This window comes from Engraulis encrasicolus, unplaced genomic scaffold, assembly GCF_034702125.1.
Source record: "Engraulis encrasicolus isolate BLACKSEA-1 unplaced genomic scaffold, IST_EnEncr_1.0 scaffold_246_np1212, whole genome shotgun sequence".
Taxonomy (NCBI): Eukaryota; Metazoa; Chordata; class Actinopteri; order Clupeiformes; family Engraulidae; genus Engraulis; species Engraulis encrasicolus.
In genome coordinates, this window is record NW_026945530.1 from 4585 (window position 1) to 28757 (window position 24173).

Genomic DNA, 24173 nt, shown 5'->3' on the forward strand with positions numbered 1-24173 from the left:
ATGACCGTTGATCGAAATGAGCAGGGTTTTGGAATTGTGAATGGTTTCATTAGCTACGTCCACTTGTGAAAATAAATAGCCCAACGGCAGCAGGTCAGCGGTCCTAACACGGATGCTTAGCTTTATTTGAATTGACGACAACATCTTGATGCTTGTTTTGATACTTTTGATACGGTATTGAATACTTCAGAGTGAGAAAATGTGTTAGAATGACAGTAGGCAGGGCCCTACTGCGCTATAGATTGGCAGAGAACTAAATGTGATTCCCTTATGTCTGATCATTTAACCGGGTATAGCGAGAGGCCCACTCTATTATAGCCTACACTCAATGAAACCTTCATAAACGTCAGAGGAATGCGATAGCAATGGCTATTTGTCATGCCACCGCCCCTCAATAGCTATAATAACCTAGATGACATCTGTCTTTATCTTCTTCTACAATCTAATGCTTCTTCATAGTACAACAACTTTCTATTGGTGAAATGCTGAAATTCGACTATTATTAATTCATAAATTCACCAAAATGCCAAGTTGGTACTATTTATAGCTAATTTTATTTGTATATTATTTACCCTCTTAAGCCAACAACAGCAAATGCTTTAAAGGGCAATTCCGGCCAGTTTGGATTCATATCCCATCTTGGGTGGACCCAGGGAAAAGGATGAAAGGGGAAACCGCGAGAATTTTTCATGCGTGCTGCGCAAAGTTGTTCAATTGCGCTGTTTTCGGTTAAACCCTGGCCCGTCGGGCAGGTATTTGGCCTGTTTTAAAGCTCTTAGCGTGCATTAAAACCTTTTGAACGATTTGGCCGTGGTGTATGGGTCCATACAAGTCGATCTAGTGGTTCACAGTTCCATTAGGTAGCACAGGTACGATACAACAGGAGTTTTCAAAAGTGGCGCACCTACCTCTCTCAGCTTCCGCCTTCCAACTACGTCCGCAAAATGGTTTGCCAAAGTGATACTTCATAGTAATTTTTGTCCACCAAAGACGAGCCACAAGAAACATATTCACACGTTCCCATGTCCTGTGTTGTTATTGTCTCGCAGATTCACTTCTCTGTCACTGAACGCAGTTTAGTGACGTCACGGTGTCACATGACTCCTGGAAGAATAATTCTTTATCTGTGACAAATATTCTGGTTCGAAAAAGATAACCATGGCCACCAAACTCTTCAATTTAACCACCCCAACGGAGGATCCATCTCAAAATATCAAACAGTATATTACGACAGCGCCTCTCTCTCTATAATAACTGGATGAGCGAATTGCGTTCCTTCTAGGAGTCATATGAATCCAAACTGGCCGGAATTGCCCTTTAATCTCATAGTCAATTGCAGTGGGGCTCAAAGTTAAGACAACCTCAAGTGACCATGTGCTCCCTCCTTTTGGCTGGTAAATAGGACAACTTAAATTTTGACAGATCGTGAGTGCAGCGAGAGGGGCTTCTTGTCACTAGGCTAGATACCGTAAATCCTCTAATATTGGCCAGGGCCTTTATTTACTCAAGTGAATCTTGGACCAGGCCATAATTGGAAGGAGGCCAGAATTAGAGACAGGCCAATATTCCTAAGCAAAACAGACTACCAATGGAATGAATAAAACCATGTGTCTACCGTATTTTGAACCAATAAAATACTTGGTTCATTTACTGAAAAAGTAGGCTACAGTTACCATAATAGTTACGGTATGGTGCGAATGACTAGGAGACCATCGTCAGTCCATTTTTTACTCACGAGGCGTGTGTCCCTTCCTCAGAAATATTCTAGTAAGAGAAGATAGGACAGGTACATAGAAATTAACGGTGAAGATTCGTAACGCAAATATGGCGTCTACCCGCACATCTCCCGCCTTTCTGGTAACAAGAGCCAATGTGCCTGCTGAGCTGCGTTGCCAGTGATCCAATCATCTGGCTGCATCGGCGCACGCGAAATTATGCACATGCTCAGTTGTGAAAAGCCGTTGCTCTCGTGCCGTTATGGAACTACTGCGCCTGCGCTCTGTCAAAAAAAACCGTGAGAAAAGTGGCTCAAAAAGCTTTATTTTGACTCGTATGATACAACCAAGTAGTCTAGATTGATCAGTTTTTCACGGTCGTTTCAACCATATGGTTTTCACAACCGCTGGGTTCCCCTCCGTCCTATACTCAGTTTCCCCATTCATTTTTCCCATTGACTCTCAGATCTGGTCTACTTAATCGCGAAATAGCACCCCGGAGGCGTCACCAAGATGGCCGCCATATGTCCCCTCTCATTCTAAAATCTCCTCCATTCTAAAATTTTCCTCCACTGGCAACGCATAGTAAAAGTTTGACAGGCAAATGCATTTACGACGAGGGCTCCCACAACTTTGCAACCAAGGCAAAATCTCTTTCTGTATGGGCGCGCTCTGCCTCTGGCTGTATTCTGGGTTGTTGCTATAGGTTACCCACGCGTCTTCAGGAAAGCTGACCGAAGCGGTCGCTCTCACACAGCTGATATTAACACACTGCTCACATGTAATAACTAGTCTTTGGCGTGTGCACCGTTTGTTTTATAGTAGCAAATGAGTCCTTTTTCGGAGTGAGGAACTATGTCTAATGTTAACCAGCTTAATGATTACAGTTGTGGATTTTGAGAACAACGTGAGATATCCGGTAAACGGAAAATAAATCATTGATTCTATTTTTAGACCCGGCCTGTACAAGAGACCGGCCCCAATTTACATCCGCCGACCGCGAGACCGGCCAATATTAGAATCCCGGCCAGTAATGGAATACAGGCCACAATTAGAGGATTTACGGTAGGCAGCCGCTTGGGGGCCCCAAACAAGATGGTGAATAACAGCTAAGACTATAGGCCTACAGTAGTTGTTGAATTTTCGCTTGGTGTCACAGCTGGGGATGGGCATAATTCACAGATTAACCGATGATTGATCATTTAACATTTAGTCGAAGAAATTAATTTTCACCGATGAACCGTTAAACAAAAAAATGTGAATGTAGGTCATTAGTGCATGTCCTCAATGCAATGCATTTCGCTGTTACACCTACACAATTTGGGCAGCAGGGGGCAATATCTCACCATCACCGTACCCTGGCTTGACTTGTTTGTTACATGCGGGCTTCCATAGAGCAGGCTTTGCCTAACCATGAAGAGGTCTCGGCGAAGTGTGGCGTGGGACCATTTTCGGTTAGAAAATGACAAAGTGTACTGTAGTTACTGCAATGTGAATTACAAATACAGTTCATCGACAACGACCATGATGTATCACTTGAACATTGCGCATCCAAGCCTTGTAAAAGACGGCGGTGATTTAGCTCAACCTATCCTCGCCTCGATGTCTGCACCGCTACCTTCGTTGTTGGCCCGCAACTTGAAGCCTCCCTCATTAGCACATTGCGCACCAATTCAGGTTTAACTTGACACTTGTGTTGTAAATAAAAACAAATCCTCTGAGAAAAACATGATGTTTTTGATGTATTTTTGTTATACAAGAGTATAGGGCATGGTGGGCCTAAATGTGTGCTGTTTTTCATATAAAAATGTTAATGGTTAACCGATTAATAATGATTAAAGTGATACTGTCCCATTTTTGGAAATAAGCTTATTTTACTTCTCCCCTTAAGTTAATTAATGGGGTTTTACCGTTCTCCTGTACTTTCAAGCGTTCTCGGGGTATGGCAGTGCAAATTTTACCTCCATGCTAGCAGTTAACATTGAGTCCTATGAGACCAGATAAAGGCTAAGGTCTCATAGGACTCAATGTTAACTGTTAGCTTGGAGGTAACATTTGCACTGCCATAACTAGAAAACGATTGAAAGTACAGGAGAACGATAAAACCCTGTTATTTAACTCAAGGGGAGGTGTAAAATAAGATTATTTCCAAAAATGGGACAGTATCACTTTAAATCTCCCGACGATCGACAAAGAAATTTTCACCGTATGCCCATCCCCAGTCCCAGCTCAACCTAGAATTGCCTCTGGGTGAGTGTATGTTTAGCTTGTATGACATATTGGCTGGTGATGAATAAAATTAATTCAGAAGTCTCATTTCTAATAAAATATTGTCTTTTCCACTGTTCTTTTTTTTTGGGGGGGGGGGGGGGGGTTGGGTCGTCGCCGTGATGCCGCGATTAGTTTGTCACCTCAACCCTCTTGAGTTTGCAGGTATCCACCAGATTAAATGCAGAAACCAAATGGTGGCCTACACATCACTGTCGCCATCAATTACTGAAGAGCAATGGGCGGTGAATGGTAAGCGCAAAGGCATAATCGCGGCTACGTTTTCAGTGTCTGACAAGATTTTCCCTCAGTAAGACACATTAAGCGCAGGTGCCTATTCCTCTGCGCAATTGTTTATCCACCCTCTCTCTATGTGCGTAAAGTGGCCGATCCATGCGTGCAGAGCTGTGGCATCCAAGAGTCTTTGCCTCGCAGCCACACACGCAGTCACATTAAGGGCCAAAACATACCAAGGTGGAACGGAACGGTCGCAGGACGGACGCGGTCTTTCTGCTTAGTTTTGGCCGGCGTGCTTTTCTCTGCCTTGCACACTGACAGCGTCGGCGTGCGCGGCCAGTCCTGTTCAAAACCCTCCCCACAGCTAAAGCTAGCGTGCTACTTTGCCATTCATTTGAATGAGACACCGCCGGTCGCCGGCGTGAAAAATACGCTCGAGTTCTATTTTCCAAATCCAGCGCGGCGCGGAGCCGGCTCCCGCGCCGCTGACGCCCGACTACCGCCGGTTGGTGTGTAAGGACAGATAGGTTTCAATGTATTTTCACTGACGCCGGTAAAAACCGCGGCCGTTCCGCGCCGCGTTACCGCCTTGGTGTGTCAGACCCCTTAAAGTGTATATCGCAGGTTTATTTATTTCCTTACTGGGAATTAAAAATGACATAACTACGAGTCATGTGACTCGTATCTCAAAGCGAAATTTAGTGTTTTAGTAGATACTTTCAATAACGATTGCAGCGACCTGCGGCTCCAAGCCAATGAGAGTGTTTGACGTCAGGCGAGTCCAAAGTTCTAGCTAGTCCACCAAGACAGACACTGGACGCAGACTTCACCTCACCTTGTAGCATCGCCGCTACCCAGTGTCAGTGAATAGCCAGCCAGATATAGTCAGTGTAAGAAAGTCAGTTTAGAAAATGGTCAACAAGTGTGCTTGTGGTGGTTGTTCTACAACCCTAACACAGGGCACATCATTTGGGTCCGGTTTGTTCAGACGAAACGGGCTGACTTCACCGGCTCGTCCGTAACCAAAAACAGTGTCGTTTGTGAGATCCATTTCAAACCAGACGATTATCGCCCTGAGGACCTCAGGATGTATTCGATGGGACTGAAGGACAAGGCGTTTGTCAGGCTGGCTGTGGATGCAGTACCATCTATACATCGGCAAGGTGCTATCAGTAGATCAAGTGCCCCCCCAGGACGTGGATCTGTGAGCCGCAAGCGAGCGCTAGCTGAGGTAAGTGCCACCCTTCTGATTATAGCTAGCTTTATGAGTCGTAGAGCTACGGGCTTCGAGTGAAGTTAGGTCGTCAGCTGATAACCATTACGCTCAGTGTTGCCAATTTAGCGACTTTGTCGATAGATTTAGCGACTTTTGGCCACCTCTGGCGACAAAAAAATCATCTAGCGACTTTTCAGGCTCTATCTGGCCGAATCTAGCGACTATTTCGCTTGTCTTGTGAGAGGCAAATCAGTCTCCCTCCCCACAACACCACACAGTGCATTTTCAATGGCGGGTAGAGACAGACGTGACACATGATGCACCACAGTGGATGCACTACGGTGTGGCAGCTTTTGTGATACGCACTGGAATTCTCATACACATGATATGGGACAAAGGTATGACAGGAACCAACTGTTAACATAAACCGAGATTACACAATCTTCGATATGGTCATTGGTCATGGTCACCAAATGTTTTGGGACTGTCATTTATGTTATGCATACACTTTGGAATTAGATCAGTCTTGTTGTTACACAGGTATATTTGATTGACCTCAACTGTACGGCTCCTTGGGATATGCATACCGATATGACAAATTTAAATGAGCACTAGCAGGCTGGCCGCACTGACCGCAGTGAATCCCGAGCACTGGCGACAAAAGACTCATCTAGCAACTTTTTGGTGCATCTGGCGACTTTTTTAAACGTGCATTTTAGGGGACAAATTCAGCGTTTTCCCATATAATCCTGACTCTGCGCCGCCGTCAGAAGCGTTTCCCACGGTTAAGCAGGGCTGCAGATTAGCTCTGATCTCCAAAAAGTAGCTAGCACCGCCGATTTGTACTGTGGACGAAGGCATCAGTGTTGCCAAAAGAAAATCAGCCAAAGTCGCTATGGGCTTGCTGAAAAGTCGCTAGAAGTCGCTAGATGACGTCATGACGTTACGTATGACGTCACAATGTCACGCACGGCGCGCTGATCTACAGAAAACGTGCCCACATGCCTTCGTCCACAGTACAAATGGGCGGTGCTAGCTACTTTTTGTAGATCAGATCAGAGTTAATCTGCAGCCCCGCTTACCGTGGGAAATGCTTGTGACGGCGGCGCAGAGTCAGAATTATGTGGAAAAACGATTAATTTGTCACTGAAAATGCACGTTTTAAAAAGTCGCCACATGCACCAAAAAGTCGCTAAAGGCGCTAGATGAGTTTTTTGTCGCCATGTGCCCGAGATTCACTGCGGTCGGTGCGGCCAGCCTGCTAGTGCTCATTTAAATTTGTCATATGCTTATATGTAGGGTAGACCGAGTAAAGTTAAGTACAGGGTACAGTTTAGGTAAATCAAATATACCTGTGTGACAACAAGACTCTGATCTAATTCCAAAGTGTAGGCATAACATAAATGACAGTCCCAAAACATTTGATGAACATATCAAAGAGTGTGTAATCTCGGTTTATGTTGATATTCGGTTCCTGCCATATCTTTGTCCCATATCGCTTGCCGTAGTCTCATACAAGCAGATGTACGTGCATGAGAATTCCTGTGCGTATCACAAAAGCTGCCACACCGTGGTGCATCATGTGTCACGTCTGTCTCTACCGGCCACTGGAAATGCATTGTGTGGTGTCGTGGGGAGGGACACTGATTTGTCTCTCACAAGACAAGCGAAATAGTCGCTAGATTCGGCCAGATTGAGCCTGAAAAGTCGCTAAGTCGCTAGATGATTTTTTTTGTCGCCAGAGGTGGCCAAAAGTCGCTAAATCTAGCGACAAAGTCGCTAAATTGGCAACACTGGTTAAGGCATGTGGGCACGTTTTCTGTAGATCAGCGCGCCGTGACGTCATCTAGCGACTTTTCAGCAAGCCCATAGCGACTTTGGCTGATTTTCTTTTGGCAACAGTGGTTACGATGTGAATTCACTTTGGCACGTCTGATATGGTAGCTAATAAGCTGTAGACCTAGTAGCAAATCTAGTTAATAGTAGGCCTAAAACCAGTGTTGGGCAAGTTATTTTGAAAAAGTTACTAGTTACTAGTTACTTCTCCAAATAAGTAACTGAGTTACTTCCTGAGTTACTCCGGAATCAAAGTAACTATTGCGTTACTCGCCCCCCGACCATGTTTCATAAACTACATAGAGAAGGACAGTAAAGACAGGTGACGTTACAAACAACAATTTATTGCAACATAATAAGCCTAAACCAACGCCACTGGATGGACAAAAAAATATATATATTTTTTTATAAAAGAAAATAACACATTTTAATAGGCTTATTTAAATTCAACTGAAAATGTGCATGTTAAATCCAACTTTAAATTACTACTAAATGTAGTATTTACATTTTAATTATTACTAAATGCTACCCTTTCAAACAAGACTACGATTACGTCATTTTGTAGTTCACAGAGTCGTGAAGCAGTAAAAGACGCGACCTGTGACGCGACCACAAAATGCGGAAGTAGCCACTTTGCGTCTTTGTCTCGAAGCGTGCGAGTTGAGTTTGTGTTGTTATCAGCGAACTATCAGCGAGCTATTTCATCGTGGTTAGTGAGAAGTTGAATCACGATGAAGTTCTGAGCATGTTATTTACCTATTCTGACTGAAGAACCGTTTTTATCTCACTAGGAGGATAATGATCGGACGAGCACTCTTTGTTTACCGCGGCGAAACTTCCCAAGGCAGTGATGCCGACATGCGAAGCAAGGATGTTCTCGAAGTACACACACACATTTAAACGACGCATAGGCTACCCTAAAACAGTAACATGCAGTAACGGAGTGTATGAAATTGCAACGGCGTTATACTGACAGTAAGAATAATTAGTTAGATTACCCGTTACTGAAAAATGTAACAGCGTTTATTTAAACGCCGTTATTCCCAACACTGCATAGTCAAACGGTTCACCACCTTGAACAGAGAGGTTGTAATGATCTGTAAATCGGCTACTATCATAAGCCAGTGATGTCATTGTGGTAAAACAATGTCAGTGTACGCTGACGTTTGTGTACATTTCTTTCTGTCAGCTGCTGACTGATCTCGAGGACGCTTGCGATGACGAAGACGAGACCTGTTCTACTGGATTCGGAACGCAATGCGACTTGAAAAAACCTGGGAGAGCATTTGGTATATAGGCCTACAGTGCTGGCCAATAGTATTGGAGGTGAGGTGATTTCAAGGGTGCGTTCTCCACATTGCTGTTTTGAGATCTCTCCATAGGTTTTCTATGGGATTCAGGGGTGGACTCCTACATTATGCTGTAAAATTTGTTGATAGTCTTCAGATTTTATAATGCCATGCACACAGTCAAGCAGTACAGTGCCAGAGGCAGCAAAGCAACCTCAAAACATCGGGGAAACTCTGCCATATTCGACTTTAGGGACCGTGTTCTTTTCTTTGAAGGCCTAATTTTTTTTCCCGCTAACTCAAATGAATAGAGGAAAAATAAATGCGATTGTCGTTACCCCATGTACACTGCACGATGCGAGACTCACGATTGACCTGCGATTTAGCAAGAATTCGGACCAACTCCCAAAGAGTGCCAAACGTCTCACAGTGTAAGCCCAGCTTAATGCCGTGTCCAGACCAAGAGCGAACTACGCTGCCTGGTAGCGTGGGTAGCAGAAGAAGTTTCGCCTTGAATACGCTGTATTCGCTCGAGACGCAGCATTGACATGTTTCATTCAGCTAATCACATAACGGCTCTGGCTTGACAGCCTGGGACATTCGGAGATATGAACTTTCCGATTGGTTGTCGCCGAACAGCGTCAGAGCGAATTCGCCTGCGATTAGATTTAGTTTAATCTTCAAAATTCGCTCTGGTCACGCAAGAAGCTTCGCTACTGGCGAATTCGCTTTGGTAGCGCAGGTCGCGTGCCCTCCATAGAGAAATAATGACTTCCGTCGCTTCGTTCGCCCCGTTCGCTCTTGGTCTGTACACGGCATAAGACAACTCACAAAGAATTCGTCATAGTTTTCCGCTGATTTGCAGAAGAACCACAAATGGTTTGCAGATATCCTTCATCCACTACAGCAGGTCGGAACACTGTTTACGTTGGACAGCCTGCGAATAAATAATAATTAAAAAAAAGTATAAGACATTTGCGGTGAATGTCCAGTCATGTACACAGAGGGAGTAAGCCTAAGATGTACAGGCAAGACACCTGTGAGAAACGTATACTGAATACAACACCAACAATGAGGTAATTGAGAATGGGGGTAGTGGGTATATCTTTACATGGACACAATTGAAATTTGATTTTGAAATGACAAGTCAACAGAAACACAAATAAGTACATCTTATCTGACACACATATTACCCATTATGACCAGCCGGGGAAGCCTTGGCCTATAAGATTAAAGACAGTCATCACACCGTGTTTATGTAATAAATAAAACAGATCACCACAGAGAACAGATCCTCATTTCAAATCAAAACAGAAAACATTTATTTTGACCACATAATTGAGGTGATGTTGCATAATTCTGCTGCATGATCTCAGTCAATTGTGGCAGGTAGCAGGCTTCATCCAGGGTTTCTTGATTCATTTGCATGATCTAAAAAATTATCAAAGTCCTGGAAAAGGCCCTGGCTGTCAATCACATCAGACGGAGCCATTGACTTTCATGTTTCGAGTGCAGATGGCTGCAAAGACCCAGACGAACAGAAGTAGGGTGTACAGGAGAAGGCTGGCGAGGTCCCTCAAGATGTCAAAATGTGTGTATTCGTCCACAGCCAGGTGTTGTTTCAGCTTCTTAGCCTTTACTTCTCACTCTTGTCTGCCCCCATCACCAATCTGATGTGTCTCCATGTCCTTGCTGGGCTTTGGTTCCTCCTTGCTCCTCAGAGGTGGGTCTTGGAAGCTCGCCACTCTCTTATCGTTGTTGCCATCCATGATCTTTTGGTCTTGTTCAGTCTTGTTGGTTTTGTTTGCAGGGGTTGTTGTTTCTTCAACAGCTGGGTGTGTGGAACAGTAGTCTGGTTGGTGTGTGTCTCATCCTTCTTTCTTTTGGATTGTTTTTCGCAGCAGCGATCCCAAAGCCCATAGCAATTACCTCAGCATGATATGCTAGGGTTACCGTCCCTTCCAGTTGGCGGCTCCTCCTCCGCACGTCAAGCCGGCAGTGGCGATGCCTCCAAGGGGTTAAAGAGAGAGAGAGACTGTCTCAGCAGTGGAAAGCTTCTCTTACAGCCAACAGACAAATAATTCCGGTTAGAAGCGTACTTACATTTGCTGGGTGTGGCTTAACCACAACCCTGATCCCGTGTTGAGAGCGTTGTACTTCGTGTCTGCTCTCTGTCCTACTCTGGTTGCTTTGCGACCTCTGCTCTGCTGCCCTCCTCTGGCTTGTCGCACCTGGTCCCTCTGCCTGGTTTCCTATGGGGTTTGCAAGTCAGTCTGTCACCAGGGCTGAAAACATCAGTTCCGGATCCATTCGTTATCAACTACCATGTAAACAAAACTAGACCGCAAGTGGATGAAAATGGTGCTGTGCTGAGTCCCGCTGTGTAAAAACAGAAATGACTTCCCTTTTTACCATATTCCTGTCGACGACAAAGTGAGCAAAAGGTGGCTGAAGTTGATACGGTAAGTTTGATTCAAAATCTGAATGAAAGCAGCTGAATGGTAGGTAGCTTACATCAGCTAACTAGCGAGATGTTAGCTGTGGGAAAGCTGTGACGCTAGGCAGCCCCGATCTATTTTTCCTCCAAACAAACTAATCTTTTGATTGTAAAACCGTTTAGTGTCTATGCCTATCGTGGAAAATGTTATAGTAACGCATTACCAGTCTAATTTTTGTATGATATTGAAGATAGCCTTACGTGTTGTTAGTTGTGAGAAGGCGGTCAGCTCGGACACTTATTTGAGCAAAACCGATGTATATATTGTTTTAACAAACTTATATTTTTGTGGTAACGTGGTATAGGCCATGAAAAATGAGAAAGTAACTAGTGTTGCACCGATACCATCTTTTGACCCCGATGCGATACCCGATACCTGGCTGTGCCGTATCGACCGATACCACCATATTTGAAATGCATATATATGAAGGGCTGCAGTGCATACTACTTGGATGTAAAATCATTGCATGGCTGGGACAGGCTGCTGCCTACGTTTGTGAAACAGGAAAAAGACCAATACAAAGTGAATCCAGCAAAACTTTTTGTACTTTTTAAACACCTTTATGAAATAACTAATTTCAAGGCTGTTTAAAGATGGCCTCTCAACGTCATTTGATTAATATTGCAGTGTTCCCCATTGAATGTGTTACGCGTCGGTTTTGTTTTAAAAAAACGTTCTGGTTGCTTTGTTTCAAGCCGTTTTTGCAAGCCAGCAATGCTTGTGGAGAAACGAGAGGGTGTTCCGTGTTTCTCGTGGAAAAGCGTCTGATTGGCTCTCGTGGAAATGCGTCTCTGATTGGCTCAGTCCTCCTGTTCATGGAGAGAATGTAATGGGTACTGCACTATAGGGGCGCCAACGGAGGCGTGCATGCTCCATTCAGGGCTGTGCTCTTTCGACAGCGACCCCTAGGCGAGCTGCAGGCACGGAGCAACCAGAGTGGGCTTGCTGTATGGATGAGGCTTTGTGCTGTGTGTGTACCTGAGAGTAGCAACCGGCTGATAGCTAAGCTAAGCTAAATTTCGGGCCACCAGACGTTGCTTGTATTGAAAACAAGCAGAAATGTTTTTAGAAAAATGGGTCGACATAAACCTTTGTGGGCAACGCCTTCTTTCGACGTGACGAAACACAGAAAGGCTTTCGTGATTCGCTCGTTTCTCTGCATTATTTATGTAAATTGGGAAACACCGGGAAACACAGCCAGGCGAGGTGCCGCACCGCTATGAGAGCCTTGCAAGTAAGTTTAACTTCGGGTGACCGTCCGATCTTCAAAAGGAGTGAGTAAAACTGTGTTTTATCGGAAGTTGGCCTTTAAGTGTCCTACAATCATGTGTAAATAGTATCGGTGCCCTATTTGTTGGTACTCGCCGATACCGATACCACCATTTTAGTGCCGATCCACCGATCCTGGTATCGGTATCGGTGCAACACTAAAAGTAACACACTAGTAGGCTACCGGTCAAAGTGGTCTATGATGGAGGAGCTTGTGATGCAATATACTAATGACAGTTTATGTGTGTGTGTCTTTTTCCCCCCCATACGTGACAATTTCACTCCTACTCCTAATAAAAGGATCTGCGGCTGGCATTTCCCTAATGGAAAGGCAGCCGGACCTACACAATTTGCCTGGAAAGAGGGAAAAGCTTTTCATTCAGTCCATTGCCAAACGACTGAAGACAACACTCCCTGTCACTGAGGAAGACGAGGCAGGGCCATGCCACCTTGAAGTTCATCATGTTCGTTCAACTGAATTGTTGCAAATGGAGAATGTACAGCTAAAATAAGAAAATGTAAGATTGCATATGTGACAGATTGGTCTACAGGTAGGGAACTGCAACATTGCACAATTATGAAAGTGATCATGTATGTCCTCTACAAGTCTTCTGTTGTCCAGTCTTGCACTTTAAATGTCTGTATGAGCACTGTCTATGTCCATATTGTCTATCTCCTTTCCCAGATTAGTCTATGTCTGTATGGGAAAGCAAGAAATGTAATTTCAAATTCTTTGTATGACCAGTGCATGTAAAGAAATTGACAATAAAACCTAATTGACTTGACTTGTTGGCTCATGCCAAAATTTGTTAGCTGCTTGTTTACCTGTAGTTCATGTGATCGGATGTCTTGTCTACCTTCATGCCTCATATTTGTTCTGTCCCACCCAAACACGTATTCTTGCTTCATTTGGGTTAAGCAAATCAGCCACGCAAGGCCCAAATGTTTAATTCACTACTATCATAACAGCATTAGAATAGGACACTACCATTCGCGTGACGTCACCCGCTGTTGGTTGGAAACGTTAACAGTAACGTTACGCGTTTGTGCTTTATTTTTTTTTATTAACGGCTTAAATTTCAGACTTCAAAAGAAAATATATTTGCTGGCTTATCTTACTGGTATTATAGACCCCTATATTAGGTCACTGCTTCATTTCGTCTTTAAGGCCTTTATTTCTTCTTCGTATGTGTCCAGTGTTGCCAAGTCCGCTTATTATAAGCTTTTAATTTTGGAAAGTCGCGGGTTGCGTTTTTTTTTGGGCTTGCTGTTTTCTCCTGCTCTGCCGGTGATTTGAATGTGTTTCTCAATGGCAACTCGTTTTTTCTCACTCATCCTTACAAGTGACCTTACTACAAAATTGTTAACCCCCACTTTCTGTGGTCACTTGTGGGGATTTTCGCTGCCACGCAGACCCCTGCAAAGAGCAAGGTCATCCCTGATCAGGCACGCGAATGACAACCAGTGTTGCCAAAATAAAATCAGCCAAAGTCGCTATTGGCTCGCTGAAAAGTCGCTAGAAGACATTGTGACGTTACGTATGACGTCACAGCGTCACGCACGCCGCGCTGATCTACAGAAAATGTGCCCACATGCCTTCGTCCACAGTAGAAATGGGCGGTGCTACCTACTTTTTGGAGATCAGAGCTAATCTGCAGCCCCGCTTAACCGTGGGAAACGCTTCTGACGGCGGCGCAGTCAGAATTATGTGGAAAAACGATTCATTTGTCACTGAAAATGCACGTTTTAAAAAGTCGCCACATGCACCAAAAAGTCGCTAAAGGCACTAGATGAGTTTTTTGTCGCCATGTGCCCGAGATTCACTGCGGTCGGTGCGGCCAGCCTGCTAGTGCTCATTTAAATTTGTCATATGCTTGTAGGGTAGACCGAGTAAAGTTAAGTACAGGGTACAGTTTAGGTAAATCAAATATACCTGTGTAACAACAATACTCTGATCTAGACTAATTCCAAAGTGTAGGCATAACATAAAAGACAGTCCTAAAACATTTGGTGATCATATCGAAGATTGTGCAATCTCAGTTTATGTTGACATTCGGTTCCTACCATATCTTTGTCCCATATCGCTTGCCGTACCCTCATACAAGCAGACCCAGACCATTTCTCAATCGCCTAGTAAGCACACTTGGAAGTGTGTCAGCCTAATTAGTCACGCCCAGTGATTGGATACTCCACAGAGTTCGTCAAAGACTATCCAATCACTGGGCATGACTAATTAGGCTGACACACTTCCAAGTGTGCTTACTAGGCGATTGAGAAATGGTGCCAGACAGCACACTTGTGTCTTGCCAACGTCGGCAAGATGTATTTTTTCCGATGTAAAATACATCGGCAAGACGTCTATAGAAGAGCGTTTGCTCATCGGCAAGATGTTGGGCAGACGTGCGGCAAAAGAGCGGCGTCCGATGGAATGCCTACGTTTTACCGATGCATTGGCTATCCCGACGTCTGCCCAGCATCTGGCCGATGAGCTGCCGCTCTTTCAAAGACATCTTGCCGATGCATTTATTTACATGCATCTCGCCGACGTTTAACCCCCTTATATCCACCCGATTTAATTACGACCTACTCGACGTACCCCATCTGCGCGAGGAAAGCATCCTGACGTCTCGAGGAACAGCTGATTTTAGGTTGCAGTTATGAACCTAGCATGCTAGAAAATCAGCTCTTTCCATAAGCAAAAAAGACGTCTGAATGTTCTCACCGCTGCAGTGGAATTCCGCCTTATTTGAGGTCTTCCTGATCAGTGGTTATCCCATATGCCTCACCAATGAAAACACAAGAAATCATAGACGTTTTTCCATTTATTTTTTCCACAATTAAGCAAAGTGTCCATCGTTGAATCATTCCTGCAGGAGAAAAAAAAATCTGTGAACATGGGCTGGATGTGAAAGTCACCCTTTAAATGAGAACATACCCTACAGTTTAGGCTATGACTTTGACATGTGAAAAGTTTACAACTATTTATTGAGAACAGTTTTTGTAAGCAGGATTTCACCATCTACTGTATGTAGCCTAAGTCCTGCCTGTGGATGAAAAGTCTATCATCTATATTGACCCTTTTAATTTAAAAGTGTACTCGCTACTCTGTGGTATTTCCTATACAGTCATGGATAAGTGGGGCAGTCATTGGTAAGCGGTTAGGGTGTCCTGTAGCCCAGGGCTGAACAACCCAAAGGTTGCTGGTTCATCTCCCAGCCCGCCAGGTTGGTGGAGGGAGTAATTAACCAGTGCTCTCTCCTCCATCCTCCATGACTGAGGTACCCCAAGCATGGTACCTTCCCGGCACACTGCAACATACCGCTCCCTTGGGATGCCAATGTAGGCTGCACCCTTGCACAGGTGAGGCATAAAATGCAATTTCGTTGTGTGCAGTGTATACTTGTGTGCTGTGTCACAATGGCAAAGGTGGGCTTTCACTTATATACACCTAGAGATTTTTCCCCTGAGTCCAATGTTTTTAAACAGTTGAAACATGAACATTTCCAGTCAATATTTACAATGGAATAGCAGACCTCTGTGTCATAAGGAATGGTAGCATCGCCTGTGCTGTGCTGAGTCAAAGTAATTCATAAGCCTAACTGGTTGTGTTTTCCCTGCCCATTCACTACTTTTATGGCCTGTAATTTATTCAGATGTGTTCTACAACTTTTTGATGAAACTTACATTTTACATTTGATACCACAAACTAGGCTTACTTGTGCTGTGTGGATTTTTGTTGAGCAGGGATCTCACTTACCAATCAGCATGTTTTCCTCTTGTTGCCAGCATCAGTCTGAACCTGGATGGACACCTGTGCACTTAACCATATGTGAACTCTGAGGGCAAGTGTAGAAGCCTGGCAAATAAAGACAGGAACAAGTTGGTCTCAGTATCACTGCGCAACTACATTCAGAATGTAATATGTTGGTTTAGTTGATTTCTGTCCATCACAATTTAATATTATGGTTTACATTTAGACATATAACTTTTAGGCATGAACAATGTCATATTTGGTAAGGACATGTACAAGTGATGTAGGCTGTACAGCAGGGGTGGGCAACTTTCATTGTAAGGTGGGCCAACATTTTTAATTACCACAATCGGTAACACGCACTTGAGAGACTTTACAAATGGATACTTCACTTTTTCTTTACTTATACCTGAATGCTTACACTATTGATTTGTAGGGGCTTAAAAACTGTCCTTTTTCTTTTTTTTTAAAAAGTGAGAAGTTGGGCTGCATGTGGCGCCCGAGCCTCCAGTTGCCCATCCCTGCTGTACAGTATCCTAACAGAAAGGCTCTCATAGTATTTCAAATAATGGTCTATATAAAAACTGGTTATAATAGGTACAGTGCAGCATAAACAGGGTTGAGGGGGTGGTTTCTTTTATTTCGTTATACCTACCGAGTAGTTTAGCCAATGTCTGTGTGGCACGTTCATGCTGCCACCTACACAGCATCCTCTTCACAACCGCAGGGGCAAAACACCTGAAAACATAATAATGTAATAATTTTTCAGTCCAAGATATAGACTAGAAAATGAGTGACAGCATCACAATCAGTTTGTATGCAAGTGTAGTGGACCCCCCATTTTTGTCTATTTGTTATTCCCTTATTCTCATTCCCTGTCTTTTTGTTGTCCTGTCAGAAGTTGTCTTTTAGTTTAATTATGTTGTTGCACGTTTTCGCCAATAGATGGCATCATAGGACCAGCAATGAGTGCAGAGGCCCTCTCTGGTGCAGTAGCCAGTGACTTCGGTCACATAAGAAGAACTAAACGTGGAAGTGACAGGCTTTGTTATGATACAGAAGGCAGCGGTGTCAGCTGTACAGTTATGCTGAGGAAAATGTAAATAAACAACGAACTCAGCGAAACTCTACACACTTGAGGACCTTATTCATTAAGTGTGCAAAGCATTAATGCAATAATGCCACCAGGTCACATTTAAGATTTAACTAAGAGTATTTTGTTATGGATCTTATGTAGTGATAGACTTACCATTTTTTCTTGTTATGGCATATCTGGCATATTCCCAAGAGAAGGTTGATGTCCCTGTCTGTTGATCTGATTTTGACTTGTGAATTGACTGTGAAAACGAGAGCAACACATTGCAGTGAAGGCTATGAACTCAGGAGTTATTTGACTTACTTATAGTATTAGTAAGGGCTATGAATGTGATGCAATATTATTTTATCTCACTTCACGTGGTGTGTGTTTCCTGTGCATTGCAAGTTCAACAAAGATAATCGTTGTGTTACATACCGTAGCCTGTAATGTCCTTTCAATCAGTCATCATGGGCTAGACAAGAATCAACAGCCCCACTCCAGCAGGAAACTTGATTACGGGAGCAGTATGCCTACATTTATATTACAATAGAAAACGCTGTTAGACTACACACGACCTACATACAATGTGACATCTCAAACTATAACTTATAAAACCAAACAAAAACTCACCTGGTTGCTGGGTACGATTGACATGTTAGCTAACTTGCTAACGGTAAGGAAAAGTGAGGTCGGATATCGATAGAAACTCGATGAGGTCCTTCGACACAGCATGACAGGTAAAGAGATTTATTTCAGCAACCTAATTAAATGTTGACTGACTTGTAATGCTGAAACCTACATTTCCACGGAAATGATGGCAATGCCGTCTAACTAAAAACGATTGAGGTGGCTACTGCGATGTCTAGTAAAGTAAACGGAAATTGTTTGTTCCCTTGACAACTGAAATAATTTCAAACAGAACTCGCGCTGCTCAGGTTGCAAGCAAGCAGGGGTCTTCAAATGATCTGCAAAGCGTCGCGTTGCCGATAAACTGTGTTTGGGACATTGTCAGTTGATGGTCGGTGTTAAGTTGGCAAAGCATCGGTAGGAAACATTAGGAAATTGCTCGGCAAAACGTCGCGTTGCTGATGGTTGGGGTTAGGTTGGCAAACCATTGGCAAACCATTGGCAAACCATCGGAAGGGAACTGCAGGGAATTGATCGGCAAAGCGTCGCACTGCCGATGTTGGAGTTAAGTTGACAAACCATCGGCAAACCATGGCAGGAAACCGTCTTTTCTGCCGCTATTTTGCCGATCTAAAACCAACCTAATTGGCATGACGATTATAAGGCAAAAAAGGCCTCGTTTTGCCGATGTCACCGCCCTATAGCCAACGTCGGCAAGATGCTTCGTGCTGTCTGGGGATGTACGTGCATGAGAATTCCTGTGCGTATCACAAAAGCTGCCACACCTTGGTGCATCGTCTGTCTCTACCCGCCACTGGAAATGCATTGTGTGGTGTCATGGGGAGGGACACTGATTTGCCTCTCACAAGACAAGCGAAATAGTTGCTAGATTCGGTCAGATTGAGCCTGCTAAGTCGCTAGATGATTTTTTTTTTGTCGCCAGAGGTGGCCAAAAGTCGCTAAATTGGCAACACTGCTGACAACCCACCCCTCCGGCGGCTTGTTTTCACGACGCCCGTCAGTCGCTTATTTTGGGCTTGTTTTTAGGGCGTCAATCGCTTATTTGTCGTAGAAAATCTGGCAACACTGTATGTGTCATACCATGTGGAAGGTTTAGTAAAAGAAGCACAAAGGTTTAGCCTAGCGAGCCAGACCCGTACAGCAAAAAGCTGTACAAGGGTCTGGGCGAGCTCGGAGAGAGTGTGGGTGGGATAAACGGTTGTCTATCAAAATACCATGGCACTCAACGCCACGCATTAGGATGGTGGAACAACCAATCCCCACACACTTCTGTGTAACGTCACAGCTGTCTTTCAGAACGTACGCACGATACGTCCCTTTGTAGGTGAAGCGGCAACTTCGTGCCTTCATAGGAGAGAAAGCGTGTGATTACCAGAGCCACTAACAAGTTTCCTAATAATGCCTCGTTTTCAGCCACATGCCCCTCCTTGATCGACCAGCGAAATGTTGAGCAATTTGGGGCTTGTTAAAGATATCCTATTCAACTTTGACATAAACACACCGATATGAACAACTTTATAGCGGCCTCTAGTGGTTCTGCCGAAAATCTGCATTGAACTAAATTAGACAGACATTGGGTTCGAGATTTTGTGCGAATTAAATTTCTTCGTCTTCTGTAATTAGCCAGGTTCCCTTCCTTGCATTCAGCTCTCTCCACGTTTAAGTGGCTTTATCATATGTGCGATTCTCCCCCTTGCTTATGAATTTGCTGCTTCGTCTATAGAGCTCGAAAGTCCCGCCCCTTAGTTCCGCGTTTCACGGGACCTAAGCTGACCATCTAACAACATGGTAGAGAGTAAATATCTTCTGATCTCAGTCATGATATGCGCTGGGCTACAAATATGCTGTTTAAGAGGCTAGATAAAGATTATTCATGCAGAAGTATCAATGTTTTGTTCCGAGGCCGTCGGCATGAAAAATGTGAAGAAACACAGCTTTCTAAAAAGTTTTAAGGTTCTTACGAGAAATCAAACAAAAATATCAGAAACAACATATGTGGAGCTCGTGGAACAATTTGAAGGGGATCGAAATATCACTTTCACACCGCCATTAGATTACATGCTACGATTTTCGGCTAAAAACGCCGTTGAGGTCCCATGAAATCGGGGGAAGTGACACATTTCACAATTCACATTTCCAGTAACTATATAGTACCTTTATATTAGAAGAACGAGGAAACAAAAGGCTATTGCTGATTTTGTTGTCATAATAAAGATTTCGAAGTCGAGGTGACAAGACACGTTTTTATCTTGTGAGCTGTTGAAAGTGAAAGTGGACATCCATAAGCGAAGGGGAATGGGTCTCGTTCCGCTCATACAGCATAGAAATCTAGACGCCCCTAGCGGCCGCAAATTCCACAACAAAAAAGGCGCGGCGCCAGGCAAAACGGCAAGTGCTGTTTCGGAGCAGGAGCACTAGGCGGTGATGGAAATATTGCCATTTTCACCATAACGGGTCAGTCAAGCAAAACCTTGAGTTCCAAGCCATTTCACGACTATGAAAAAGTTGCATAGGGTTTCTTTAAATGGTTATATTTATGATTGTTGTCAACATGGCATGTTCGGTGTTAGCTAGCTAGCTGTATACACATAGAACTAATACATGGCTGGATACCTAGCTCTGTGTAATTGATGACAGGTTGGTGAGCCGCTAGCTCGGTAGATTAGGTGTCATTCCCATCTATTCAGTAAGCTACTCAAAGACTTTCAAAGCTTCCAAATGTCTCGTTTTTAATGGCATGTGTCTTTTTAGAAATTGGGGCAGCAATTTCATAGTGGTCTGATAATAGCGTGTCACTATCTGGTTCTGTAAAATGCTCAAAATAGCTTAAAACATTGAATGATCAAATGGTAATGTGTAGTGATCTATTTGTGTCCGATAAGTTCATGGTGTATTTTTATTTTTTTTTTTACATCAATCCATGTCAGTCACGAAATGTATTATCATCAGGCTTTTTAAATTAAGTAAAAACTTTCGTGCTGTAAGCCGCACGGACGGCCGCATTGTTTCTTCTTAGAAAGTTTCCTGTGTTTACCATCTCGCTCCTCTCGATTTGATTTGCCTCGTCATCGGATAATTATCAGCCTCGCAAAACGACCGGGGTCCACTAGACTGCCCTCGGGAGCGCATTCAATTTGCGGTTGCTAGGGGCGTCTAGATTTCTCGGTTTACAAAGGTTGGTATTTGTGACCAAATCGAGATAAAGCAACACATCAAACATTTGTAATAGAAATTCTAGGACCAGTGTTGCCAGATTGGGCGGGTGCCCGCCAGAGTCCGATTGGGTCGGGTATCCACGGGTACGGGTAAATAGTTGCCGAAATGGGCGGGGTTTTAACGTTCCGAAATTTCACGGGTGGGTAGCTCGGGTAGCACGCCAATCAAAATGGTCATTGTACTAGGAGGCTATTTTCTTTTTTTATCTATTTAGATTTATCTATCTATTTTACCTATTTTTGATATCACTGCAGCCGTTATGACATCAGTCACGCAGCTATTTCGTCACTTTCACGCGACTGCATCAGCAGCATCAGCATGTCTGAGCTAAACTGGCAAGCGGTGTATATAAAATAGTTAACAGCGATTCTTCCAGGGCAAAGTCGGATATCTGGAGTAAGTTTGGTTTACTAGCCGACGAGGATGACACGACAGTGACTGGTTATGCAGCGTGCAAAGCATGTCACAAAATTCTGGCATACGACAGTCAGAGACTGGGAACGTCTTCCCTCAGGAAACATCATCGAGGTCAGTGAGCCGCGATCAGCTCAGGTACACTCACATGAGAGCTCGCGGCTCACTGACCTGCTCCATGGCCTTGCTGGAGCCAGCAAAGTTATTTGCACACTCAGCCTTGTGACCTTCTCTCCAGCTCTCAAAGTCCTCCTCACTAATTTGTCCAGCTTTTCTTGAACTGTTCTTACATGCGCAAGCACGGCAGTAGTTTGACAGGATCTCGTAATCAATGACGAGACCTGTCAGGTTATCAATGCCCACACCGTAGTGTGAGGTGAAGCCTCTCTTCTGCCAGTTCCCGTCAAAAGAGACTTCGATGTTTATCACCATATCTGGTTCCTGACTCAGTGACTCGCGGTAGGGACACATACACGCGAATTTGCGAACTTTGCCTTTCATTCCCATGAGAGAGGCGATGGCAAGCAAACAGGAGCGAAGCGAAAGTTTAATGATATGCAAATGAGTAGCGAATTAGTCTGCCGTGGCCCAGTCAAATCAACAACATAACTGTTCCATTCCATTTGATTCGCCGCGACGACCTGATGACGGTTGGGTTTCGCTTCGCTTGCTTCGCCTCCTGTGTCCCTACCGTCAGCAACCTCAGTGACTCAGCGCCTGTCTGATAATCTCCCTGGTCTTCTGCAACGACTCCAATCCTCAATTTCTGCCGCTAAAATCAAAATACACACTGTCAAAATCTATTCATTTGATATGATACAGTTTTTGATGCAGTACTTTCATTTCAGTGGCAAAAACCCAATTTGTTTTGGAAAGGACCAGAGAATATATAGGTTGCTGAGTCACTCAGTCAGGATACAGACAGAGTGCTAAATATTGGAGTCTCCTTCAATAGGACATGGCAAAAACCACCATAAGCTTAAACACACTGAGATGCTGTCTGACAAAGATAGCTCTGCAGTCTAACAGGCCTGGTCATGAGGTCATCAATATGGAATGCATTAGGTCTAATCATGCACATAAAAGAATGGGCATGACCCTCAGACTATGCAGACAATATTTTTTTAAAACAGGGAGGAGGGGGTGGGCGTTTAATTAATCAGTGTAACATTGAGTGTATGAAGTCAGAGCTATCATTGCACGATGTTCTCAGATGAAGTGCACACCAGATAGAATCCCCAACTGTGCTTTTTTAAGAGGGCGAAGGAAATGGAGAGACCCCTGACAGACTGTCCCGATGCAACAAATTCTCACTCTCAGCTGATATTTTTTGGGGTTTTTGTGCCGATGCTGAAGTTAATTTCACAAAGATGGCATCGCACTTGGAACACGTGTCACTTCTGGGCTTGCCAAAGTGCAGATTCAACTGATTGAAAATGTCCCTGTACAACCAGAGCTTTCCAGTAGATGTTGGTGATGACTCTTTGTCTAGTTGGTACTAGGGTTTAATATTTTTCCCGAAAATGGCATGAATCAAATCCCGGGATCTGACGGCCCATTTCCCGGGAATCCCGGGAAATCCCGGGTTTTTTTTTTTTCTTCAAATTTTTTGATCTAGTCATGTACAGGCTATAATTCAACTGTTCCTCCCAAACTGGCATTTTGTAAGTTGTTACTGTTTGTATCATTATTGGGAGAAAGGAATTAAGATTAAGCTCTCCTATCCACCAACACAATAATGAAGTGTAAGATGATAGCCTGTGCGCAGCATGCAGCGCTTATCAATGACGGTGGATTGTTGGTGGAGCTCACGACTTTCACCTATAAGTTTGATGCAACAGTGGGTTGGCTATTTTCCATTAAGGAATTGTGTTTGAGGTTGTGCGCAAAATCATGGCACATTGTCCTTCACCTGTGGATAGTATACACGTCTACCGCCAGCTTCATGAGAACAATGTTTCACTGTCGGCTACTGTGATAAGCGGTGGGAAATATAGCCTATGCGATGTCATCTCAATAGTGGAGTTCCGTGCATGGGATTTCATCTGGGTCAGTCAGAAATGGCAGTTTGCTTTAGCGCCAGGAAGAGTGTTTTTTCAAACAAGAAAACTGGTTCATCATAGGCAGGTATGCATGGCTAAACTGACTTTACCGTTTGCCCAAGTGCTATCGTTTTCCTCTGGTAATAGCACCGGGCGTCACTACAGTTAGGTGACCTCGCGCGCATAATAAACCCATTAAAATATAGGCATAGACTTGAGTGTCTTTCAGAGCAATATGAACCAATCAGCTCGGCTTTGCAACTAAACAAAATACTTTCCTGATGTCTACTTAACTAAAATAAGCTGCATTTTGTCTAATATTTGGAGACATCGCCTTGCCCTTTCTGCAGAGCGATTTTGGGAAGCGCCTCTCTCTCGTTCTCTCTCTGGTTCTCTCGCTTGCACTCTTCGCAAGACATATGTCACTTGATTCATCTTGTTGGATAGACCAGCCAAACTTGCAAGCTAGATAGCCAATAGTTTCGATTGTGCTGCTTGGAGAGGAGGCAAAATTGGTACAATTTAGGCTGCATGAAAGCATACTAACTTTCACGTTGTGCGATGGATGGAGACAAGTTTGGAATCGCTCCCTCTCTCACCCTCTCTCGCTCACACACACACGCGCGACGTAATTCTCTGCACTCTTCGCAAGACACTTGACTCGTCTTATTGGATACCATCCAAACTTGTAAGCTA

General features: G+C 44.0%; 1 long non-coding RNA gene across 2 annotated transcripts; it reads right to left on the minus strand.

Annotated features, from left to right (window-relative positions):
• Positions 1–15137: 15137 nt before the first annotated feature.
• LOC134442739 (uncharacterized) lies at positions 15138–17856 on the minus strand. Of its 2 annotated transcripts, XR_010033468.1 has the most exons (5): positions 17788–17856; positions 17329–17687; positions 16735–16817; positions 16086–16184; positions 15138–15195 (listed from the first exon to the last, which is right to left on the minus strand). It is a non-coding gene; the product is annotated as an uncharacterized LOC134442739 (long non-coding RNA). The 2 variants fall into 2 exon arrangements; XR_010033467.1 differs by lacking the exon at positions 17788–17856 and having other exon boundaries at positions 17329–17781.
• Between the last annotated feature and the right edge of the window lie 6317 nt (positions 17857–24173).